This window comes from Orycteropus afer, unplaced genomic scaffold (assembly GCF_000298275.1).
Source record: "Orycteropus afer afer isolate SDZICR_OR568_19922 unplaced genomic scaffold, OryAfe1.0 scaffold00053, whole genome shotgun sequence".
Classification (NCBI taxonomy): domain Eukaryota; kingdom Metazoa; phylum Chordata; class Mammalia; order Tubulidentata; family Orycteropodidae; genus Orycteropus; species Orycteropus afer.
The window spans coordinates 4,222,937-4,233,695 of record NW_006921640.1 but is presented as its reverse complement, the minus strand read 5'-3'; the positions used below and the strand labels follow the sequence as shown (position 1 = coordinate 4,233,695).

Below are 10,759 nucleotides of genomic sequence, written 5' to 3'. Positions count from 1 at the left end.
ACAGCTCAGCCCACCTTTCTCTTCACCTTCTCTGTTTGTTCCCCAGCCACTGTGCACAGTCTTCCATGCAGTCCCTGGCTAGCAGGGTGATTTTTGGGTTAATTCTTAGGTCCTGCCACCACTCGGGAGTCTCCAAGCCCTATCATCTGTGCCATCAGGGCCGCTCAGGCCACTGCCAGACTGCAGCTCTGTGTGTCTCCTCTTTTGGTATTTTCACGCAAATTATTCTGCTAGTTGGGGTTTAGTCCACTTTTGTATCCTTCCCTTCAAGGCTCAGGGGTTCATGATTATCTTCTGTGTCTGTGTTAATTGTTCTCCCTTTTCTTTGTTAAAGAGCATCTGTGCAGTCCTTCTGTCTAGTCCGCCATCTTGCCGGAACCCTCAAGATGTATTTTAAGTTGAGAAACTGGGATTGATCCATGGAAAAAGAGAGCCTTATGCAGTTGAGGATGGTGGCAAATGGAAGGCGAAGGGAATGAATTTGAAGGAAACTACAAAACTTTGCTATAAGGTATAAAGAAAGGCTTAAATAAATGAAATGCTTGATGTTATAAAGATGTCAATTCTCTCAAAATCTAGTATGTAAAAGAATATAATCTCAGCTAAAATCCCAATGATTGATTTGGTAAAATGATTCTAAAGTTCAATTGTAATGACAATTGCAGGAGAATACTCAAGATATATTTGGGAAAGAAAAAGTAGCAATGATGGGGACTTATTTATCATATATTAAAGCATATTCTAGAGCTAGTTATCAAATAGCATAGTTCTGGTACAGGAATGAGCCAATGATTTGAAGAAGCATAAGGGAAGACCCCAAAACAGACCCAAGTTCATATGATAATTTAGTATAAGATAAAGATGGCATTGGATCATCAGAGGTGAAACAATGGGTAATTTCATAAATAGTGTTGGGACAACTGGCTAACTATATTAAAAAAAATAAAGTTATGTCCCTATCACATACCCTGTACCAAAATAAATTATAGATAAATATTTATGAGAAAAACGTAGCCATAAAACAGTACAAGGCAAATTCCGGCAATCATGTAGGGTTAGATTTTGTGGAATGGTAGGAAGAGAGATTGAATGTAGGGAGGTGTGGTAGTTAAGTTTGTGTGTCAGCTTGGCTGGGCCTGGTTGAGTGACTGGGCAGCTGGATGTAGTATTCCTCATGATGAGACTGGTAATCAATTCCATGGTGGAATCTACTGTGAGCAGCTGAGTAGCTGCCTTAGGGATGTGGTCTGCTTCCTGCATATAAGGAGAAGCCTTGGGGAATGGACTCTAGCTTCTGACATGCTTGAATCCTGCATGTAGCTGAGTTGTTGTTCAGCAGCCTGCCATGCTTTGCCAATCTTGGGACTTTAAATGGATTTTAATTTATGGCCTACCATGTGGTTTGGTAACATTGGGACTGTGCCTTTTTACTTGTCAACTTTGGGCTTGTCAACCTCAGCAGCCAGCAGCTGAGTGAAGAAAAGCCTCCAGCTTTAGTGGGCTGGGAGCAGGAGGCAGAGCTGAAGCCCAAGGTTGAGGGTCTTTCACCCAGCCCCTAGAGCCTGGCAATTTGAACTTGGACTTAAAGCCTCCAAATTGTAAGAATAAATTCCTGTTTGACAAGGCCGTCCCATTTGTGGTATATTCTTGTTAGACTGGCACTAGGTAACCAAAACAGGAGGCCAGTTAGGGAAGTATTAAAATAATTTAGATATAAAATTATAAAAGTATGAACTTGGAGAGTAGTTACTGGAAGAGAGAAGAAGGGATATTGCTGAGAGATGTTTTGGAGATCAAATTGAAAACTAAGTACATCCTCAACTGCATAAGCCTCTCTTTTTCCATGGACCCTCCCAGCAAAATCCTAACCATTGTTTGATCCAATTGCTCACCTTCAGATGGTAGAGTTGACAGAGGGAGTAGGCAGAAACATTACTGAGTTTTCCAAAAAGACTGACACCATAATCTGTATTTGCTTATTCAATTCTTGTTTAAATAAGAGGATCGATTTCATAGTTTAAAGACACTCAATGGATCTTCATGATGTATTTGTGGGATCTGGACTGTAGAGTCCCTGGGGGCAGGGACTATTTCAATCACTGCTGTATTCCCAGCATTTAGAACACAAAGAACAGAACATAGGTGATACTTAATAGTTCTTTAATGAATAATTAATAGAGAATACACAGAAATGTTAATTGAATCAATATATAAAATAACAAAGCAATTTATTTTGAAAAGAACCAGGCAACAAATTGAATGGTGCAGGAAACATCAAAAGACGATAGAAGGAATATACAAAGACACTGAACCTAAGATAATTGGTGAAGGTTCAACTGTTCAATAGGTAGAATATGATCAAGAACCAATGGCTTTGAAGGAAGAAGTCCAGGCTGCACTGAATGAATTGGCAAAAATCAAGACTCCAGGAATTGAGGGAATGCCCATTGAGATCTTTCCACAAACAGATGCAATACTGGAAGTGCTTACTCATTTATGCCAAGAAATTTAGAAGACAGCTACCTGGCCAGCCAACTGGAAAAGATTGATATATGTGCCCATTCCAAAGAAAGGTGACCCAACAGAATGTGGAAGTTTTCGAACAATATTAATATCACATGCAAGTAAAATTTTGTTGAAGATACTTCAAAAAAAGTTGCAGCAGTGTATTAACAGGGAACTTCCAAAAATTCAAGCTGGATTCAGAAGAGGATATGGAATGAGGGTTATCATTGCTGATGTCAGATGGATCTTGGCTGAAAGCAAAGAATACCACAAAGATGTTTACTTGTGTTTTATTAACTATGCAAAAGCATTCAACTGTGTGGATCAAAACAAATTATGCAAAACTTTGAGAAGAATGGGAATTCCAGAACACTTAAATGTGCTCATGAGGAACCTATACATAGACAAAGAGGCAGTCATTCACATAGAACAAGGGGATACTGCATGTTTAAAATCAGGACATGTGTGTCAGGGTTGTATCCTTCACCATATTTATCCATCTCTATGCTGAGCAAATAATCCAGGAAGCTGGACCATATGAAGAAGAATGTGGCATCAGGATTGGAGGAAGATTCATTAACAACCTGTGATGTGCAGATGACACAACCGTGCTTTCTGAAAGTGAAGATGACTTGAAGTACTTACTGATGAAGATCAAAGACTACAGTCTGCAGTATGGATTACACCTCGCTATGAAGAAAACAAAAATCCTCACAACTGGACCAATTAACAACATCATGATAAATGGAGAAGAGATTGAAGTTGTCAGGAATTTCATTGTACTTGAATCCATAATCAATACCCGTGGAAGCAGCAGTCAAGAAATCAAACATTTATTGGACTGGGCACATCTGCTGCCAAAAATGTCTATAAAGTGTGGAAGAGCAAAGATGTCACTTTTAAGACACAGGTGCCCCTGACCCAAGCCTTGGCGTTTTCAGTTGCCTCATATGCACGTGAAAGCTGGTCAATGAATAAGGAAGACTGTAGAAGAGTTGATGCCTTTGAATTGTGGTGTTGACAAAGAATACTGAAAATACAGTGAACTGAATGAACAAATCTCTCCTGGAATAAGTGCAGCCAGTATGCTCTTTAGAAGTGAGAATGGCCAGACTTAGTCTCACCTACTTTGGTCACGTTGTCGAAGGGACCAACAAGTTCCTGGAAAAAGATGTCATGCTTGGTAAAGTGGAGGGTCAGTGAAAAAGGGGAAAACCTTCAATGAAATGGATTGACACAGTGGCAGTGGGTGCAATGATATATACTCAAGTATAGCAAGGATTGTGAGGATGGCTCAGGACTGGGCAGTGTTGTGTTCTATTGTACATAGAGTAACTATGAGTTAGAGCCTACTTGACGGCACCTAACAACAACAGGTACTAGGCTTCAGGGTCAAAGATACAGGCCACACTCTAAAATTGTTTGTAAGTTGGGGGTGGGGAGCCAGAAAAGTAAAAAAAAAAAAAAAAAATTTGATATAGTGTGATAATATGCCATGGGTAAAACTCTAGGGTATCATAGAAACAGAGTTGTTGTTGTTGTTGTTTGCCGTTGAGTTGGCTCCGACTCATAGCGACCCCTCCTTGGGTTTCCGAGGCAGTATCACTACGGAAGTAGGATTGCCCAACCTTCCTTCCGAGGAGTGGCTGGTGGGTTTGAACCGCCAGCCTTCTGGTTAGCAGTCAAGTGTCTTAGCCACTATGCTACCAGAGCTCCCAGAAACAGAGTAGTGTCTGCTAAAATGAAACTTGACATGTTTGAGTTTTAAAAGGATTAAATTATATTTGGGCTTTATGTGTAGTGGAGGCTGAGATACAGGAAAACTAGTTGGTTTACCATGTGATTATACACATGGAGTGATATGAGTTGTGTTGCAAATGCACCCCGGGTTAAAATATGTCTAGCTGAGTGCTTCCTGAAATTTTATCTTAAAAATTATTTCTTTGCCTTATGCTTTCTCATATTCCTCTTTTAGAACACAGATTCCTCCATAAGTCTTCATAAACCATTCTAATTAGGCATTCCTAGTTCCTAGAGTGAAATCTGGTGGCATAGTGCCTAAGGCACTTGATTGCTAACCAGAAGGCTGACGGTTCAAATCCACCAGCCACTCCTCGGAAGGAAGATTGAGTGATCTACTTCCATAGTGATACCACCTCAGAAACCCAAGGAAGGGTTGCTGTGAGTCGGAGACGATTCGACGGTACATAACAACAATAACAGCAACAGTTTTTGAGGATTGATATTTCAGGTTGTTTTTTCTTAATTAGGATTTCATTGCTTTGAGGAGGTGTTTAATTTTCATCAATCAGGAAAGATAGAATGATGGAGAATGGGCACAGGATGGGTAGGTTTAGAGAGGAACAAGAGAAGAGTAGCCAAGAAAGAGAGAGGAGAAATTCCCCTGGAAGAGACACCAAAGAGAATTTGCAAAATCCAAGTTTTACCTAGACTGTCCAGGTGCTCTGGCCAGGTCCAGTGTACCAGAAAGAGGATTCTGGGCTGGTTTTGTCCCTGGGTAAGTGTGAACTGATGGTTTCTTTCTTTGGGAATGGAGAAAGAGACTGGCTTTATGTAAATCTAAGTTGCTGTATTCTGGGTATTAGAATGGATCTTAGTTTTCTTGGGATAATGTATTTCAATCAAACAAAGTGTCTTGTATACAGGGCCAGTAATTTGTGGTGCAGGTATGAATGAAAACAATGTAGATAACCACCCAGTACCATAAGATCAAACAAATACTTTTTTTTTTTTTTTGGTGATTGCTTTGGAAGTTACTTTGTTGTTGTTATGTGCCATCAAGTTGGCTCCGACTCATAGCGACCCCTCCTTGGGTTTCCGAGGCGAGGATGTATCACTACGAAAGTAGATTGCCCAATCTTCCTTCCGAGGAGTGGCTGGTGGGTTTGAACCACCAGCCTTCTGGTTAGCAGTCAAGTGCCTTAGGCACTATGCTACCAGTGCTCCCTGGAAGTTACTTGGTATTATTAAAATATTTGAATTTTCAATAATTTGAACTCTTTTTGCTCTGACTATGAGAAGTGCTAATTGGAAACAAAACTATGTAAATACAGTTCTAACTGTGTATAAAAGCCCTTGGATGGCATAAATGACTGTAGAAGATAAATCCTTACCTCAAGAGAATTATAATCTCATGGGGGAAATACTATAGGTCTCCTCATATCTGTTTTCTTTTCAAAGACCTTCAGTGGCTCTCCATTTCCCCTCCAATAGAGTTCTAAGTATAGCCTAGCCTCCAAGATTCTTCATACTCTAATCCCAAGCATTCTTGACCTCCTTGCCTTCTCCCATGCCCTCCAACATTGTATGCTTCTCCAATGCTGTCGTTTTGCCCTTTCTCCAAATGCTAGCCTGTTTCATGTCTCTATGCTTTTGTGCCTTTTGTTTTCTTTGCTTAGAATTCTTTTCTTTATTTTCACTAGCTGAAAAACTTCTGCACACCCTTTGAAACTGCCTCCTCTGTTAAGCTCCTTTGTGAAACTCACCCAAACTTCCCCCTTGTAGGTCTCTAGGGTTGTGCTAGAACATCTGGCATGTAGGGTTAGTTTTGGTAGAGGTCATTGGTTTCTGGAATATTGGAAGACAACTACCCTCAGCTTTCCAGGCCCAGCTCAGTCCAGTTTGGCCTCCTTCAGAAGGATCTCAGCATTCACAAAGGCAGATTCTAGAGGATTTGAGTGAGAATCCTCCTACTCCTAGGCAACTTTGGAATCCCTAGTGCACATGGAGGACCAAGGGTATGCATTTCAGGCTCTCCTATTTTTCTGTAGGCTCTTGTTCTGCTTCCTTTTAGTTCATAGCTTATGTCTCTACAAGTCCTTTCTAAAAGCATGGAAATATATTATCTTGGATTTTATTTCTGGTATGTTTCAATATTGGCATATTATATGTATATTTATATTGTATGTAAAATGCATGTCTTTATAATGAAATATAAATGGATCTTTGTTGAAGGGAAAACATTTTTGATGAACAAGATGATGACAGAGCACTGTATAAGCTTGTTATCTGGGTCTCTGTTAGGTCATGTTCCTTAGCATCTAGATAAGGCAATGAAGACCATTTGGCCAATATACTTTCTGCTTCTACATCAGAGATATGGTGATTAAGTTCTAGATTTGGAAGTGGTTTGCAGTGGGCTGAATGATTGAAGTGTGGAATGACTCTAGCATGGAAAAGGAATAAAGCCAAGGTATTTCTTTGGTTATCCGATAAGCTCTAGGGTTATTACAAGTATTAATACACAGGTTTGCCCTTTTGGAGAGAAAAAAACATTGAAAGAAATGTTGTGACAAAGAAAACATGTCTTTACCTCTTCAGTAGAAGCATGCAGATGACTCTTGGAAAGTACCATATGGTCAATGACAAACAGCCTAGGTCAAGAGAAGGCATGGGGTTGAGGGGGAAACTTCCTAAAGTTTGGGCTGAGTAGAAAACAGAGAATAGTAATGTCTTAAAATTGCCTCTGAGTAGTGGAAAAAGGAGCTATCTTTGTCAGGATCCTGGCATAAATACATAGCATGCTCAAGAGAGATAATTGGAGAAACTTGAATGAAGACGCTATTTACAAAAGTAGGGGCAGAGTTAAGAGAAAGCAGTAAGGAATAGTAGAGTGCCCAGGAGCTGGCAATAGCTTTACTCCCACTTCTAGGCCCAAAGGTGGAGATAGGGAGAGGGAGTTTATTGAAGGCACATAGGACTCTTGGGTGTAATCCAGGGCAGGTTACCTACCTAATAAGCAAGGTAAGCATAGGCTTACTTGTACTTACTTACTAATTTGTAGTGAACAATTTCACATTATTTCACCACACCAGAAGATTCTGCTTCTAGGTATGGCTGGTATCTTCCCCCCACAGCACCTTCCTACAGAATCAAAGCCTGTTTTCGAATTTACTATCCCTGACAGGGACAGAGTACTGGGTAAGAAGGAGAGCGTGGGCTTACTTGTGCTTATTTACTAATCTATAGTAAACAATATCACATGTTTTTCACCACATGCTTACTGGGTAATTTGCCTCTGGATGTGACAGAAGTTTAAAGGGAAATGTGAGTTGGAAATTGGTCAAAAAGTCACTTAAATGATGAATTTCAATGTGCAGTCTGATTTGGAATGTAAGTGAATGCCAAGGAAATGGCAGTCTTGATAAGGTCAGAGAGCAAGTGTGATGAAAGTAAGGGTTCTGTTAGGCTGTGGTCAGAGATTTTTCTTTTCTGGTTTTTTTTTTTTTTTTTGAGTTTAAGATTGCAAAAGAAGAGTTGAGAGGATTCTAGTCAGGGTGTTGTTGTTGACATGGGTGGTGTAAGCAAAGTGGTGATGAAAATCAATGCAACTGAAGAAACCTGAGAACCTGAAGTCAAGAGGGTTAGAAGGGGTTTCCTGGGGGACATTGAAATCACCCCACATGATGCCAGGTTTTGAGATGGAGAGGAGAATATGTGACAAGTGCCAAAGTCATCAATGAATGGGGAGGCAGTTCTGACTGAGGAGAGGTCAGTAGGTAAGAAAAAAGATGAGGAGTAGAGAGTAGCATAATGATGTGAGCCTCAAAGAGGTTTTTTTTTTTTTTTTTCCAAAGACATCTTTCCTCCTTCTGATTAGTGTGGGGAAATGAGATCTTCTCTTATATAAACATAAAATTTATGCTTTTAACTGGGCAAGGTATCTGCTCCCATTTAGGGGGCATCTGCCTGCTATCTGTGTGAATCTTATAGAAAATTCAAAAGTGATTTTGGAGCCATAATTGAACAAAAGCTTACTTCTTGTTCCTGTGATTCTACTTTGACACTAAATAAACTTTTCTTTATGACACCACCCACCCACTCACTGCCCTCGAGTCAGATCCAACTCATAGCGACCTCTCCTTGGGTTTCCGAGAAGATATCACTATGGAAGTAGATTGCCCCATCTTCCTTCCGAGGCCTGGCTGGTGGGTTTGAACCGTCAGCTTTCTGGTTAGAAGTCAGGTGCCAAGTCAATAAATAAAACAGAATGTATTGTTAAATAGTTAAACTTGTTTTCATCATTGCAACTGTAATATGCCTTGCTATTTGAAACGTAGTATCCATTTATCTTTCTTGAAATTTTGGCAGACATCTATTATTCAAGGGTACCAAGATTATTATTATTATTTTGGTTAATCTAAACATTTTTATGGATTAGATATGAATTCAGGAAAAATAATTGAATTAAATTAGATTGCATGAATAATTTATGACGTGCAATTTCACATCAGTTCTAGCATAAAAATAAAAACTTTTGGTTTATGTGCTAGAAAAATGTATTTTATTATTTAGAAAGGTAGTGAACATTTATTATTTTGGAAGATTATTTACTTTATGATTAAGTAGATATATTAAATTGTAAAATTGAAAGAAACTATACATTTCAAACTAAAGCTTTGATGCAAGTCACTACTTCCATTTACTTGGCAAACCACTAGTTGCTATGTGTTGGTCAGTAGTGGTTTCGGAAGGTATACTATGATAGCCTTCTAGATTTTGAGAACAGGTCTAGTAATTTAGTTTTCATATCCAATAGCCAGACCATTGTAGGAAGTGTGTAAGCTACCTGGAGCTTCCGTTGAGGCAACTTTCTGGGTATATCTGTGCTCTGGTGCGCTTTCAGGCTCTTGGCTACTTCAAAGACTTCCTTATCATTTGTTCCATTTTCCACATGCAGGCAAACAACTTTCCTGTTGTTTAATTTTAAATCCTAGCCAAGAGAGTATATAATTGGGACACTATACTGCCACCTGATGTGGATAGAGAGCTGGCCTTTTCACACATGTGGAAGTGTTCTGACTGCTGAATCTGCTACTTCCTGGGATAGTTGGTTAGAAAACCTGACTCTACAGGAAATCACCTGGTATCATTTGAGGTGGTTTCAATGTCCCCTCTCCACATGGAAAGTTATTAATCCAGAGGCACCCTCTCATTATTTCAACAACATTTACTGTGCACTTACTATGTGTGTTGCCCAGTGCTTACTATGTATATAGTCCAGGATGCTGAGACACCTGCTTGAGAGTTTCTCACAGAATGGAGTGGGGAGTCAGGAGGCACAGATAAAAGTTTTAATAGAAAAGTAAACCTGGGTATTCAAACGAAACTCCCAATAGCCTTGATCTGACCATTAAAATGGAGTTAGGCGTTAGCTATGTAGAAGTAGAAGGAGAGAAGTGAGAGCGTTTCAGTAATGGGAATAACCTGTGCAGTAGTACTAAGGTGAGAGATAACATAGGACTTTGGACCTTCAAGCAAATGTATGTTTCTGGAAAGAGGAAGCATGTGGGTTGTGGTGGGAGATGAGGCTGGAGAACACTTAGGGTTACTAGAGCCTTTTCAGGGTGCCCTTATGGCACAACAGTTAAGCACTAGGCTGATAGCTGAAAGTGTATTGTTGTTATGTGCCGTTAAGTCATCCCTATCGCTATGGCGACCCCTCCTTGGGTTTCCGAGGCAGTATCGCTACGGAAGTAGGATTGCCCAACCTTCCTTCCAAGGAGTGGCTGGTGGGTTTGAACCGCCAGCCTTCTGGTTAGCAGTCAAGTGCCTTAGCCACTATGCTACCAGAGCTCATATTAGGCTACTGAAAATGCCATGGCTTGGGTCAAGTGCACCTTAGTCATCAAAGTGACATCTTTCCTCTTTAACACTTTAACAAGGTATTTTGCAGCAGATTTGCCCTACACAGTATGTTGTTTGATTTCTTGACTGCTGCTTACATGGGCATTGATTGTGGATCCAAGTAAAATTAAATGCTTGACAACTTCAGTCTTTTCTCTATTTATCTTGATGTTGCTTGTTGGTCCAGTGGTGAGGATTTTTGTTTTCTTTATGTTGAGTTGTATTCCATACTGAAGACTGTAATTTTCAGTCTTCATCAGTAAGTACATTAAGGTCCTCTTCACTTTCAGGAAGCAAGATGTGTCACCTCATCTGCATATCATATGTTGTTAATATGTCTCCCTTTTATAAAGATTATAACAAACAAACAAACAAAACACCTCTATGGGACAGTTCTACTTTGTTATATGGGTCACTATGAGTCAGGTTAACTTAAAGGTATTAAACAACAGCAACAACAGAGCCTTTTGGCTTTTTATAGGAAGACAAACTCATCAGCCCCTTCAATAAACCTTTGCCACAGCTTTTATGATTTGAGGATAATGTTGTTGTTGTTGTTGTTAAGTGCCGTTGAGTCATTTCCGACTCATAGCGACCCCATGCACAG

General features: G+C 39.9%; 1 protein-coding gene across 1 annotated transcript in view; it reads left to right on the top strand.

Moving 5' to 3' along the window:
- Positions 1 to 10,759, top strand: part of MSRA (methionine sulfoxide reductase A) — an 821,542-nt gene that overhangs the window by 122,235 nt on the left and 688,548 nt on the right. The window lies entirely within an intron of this gene.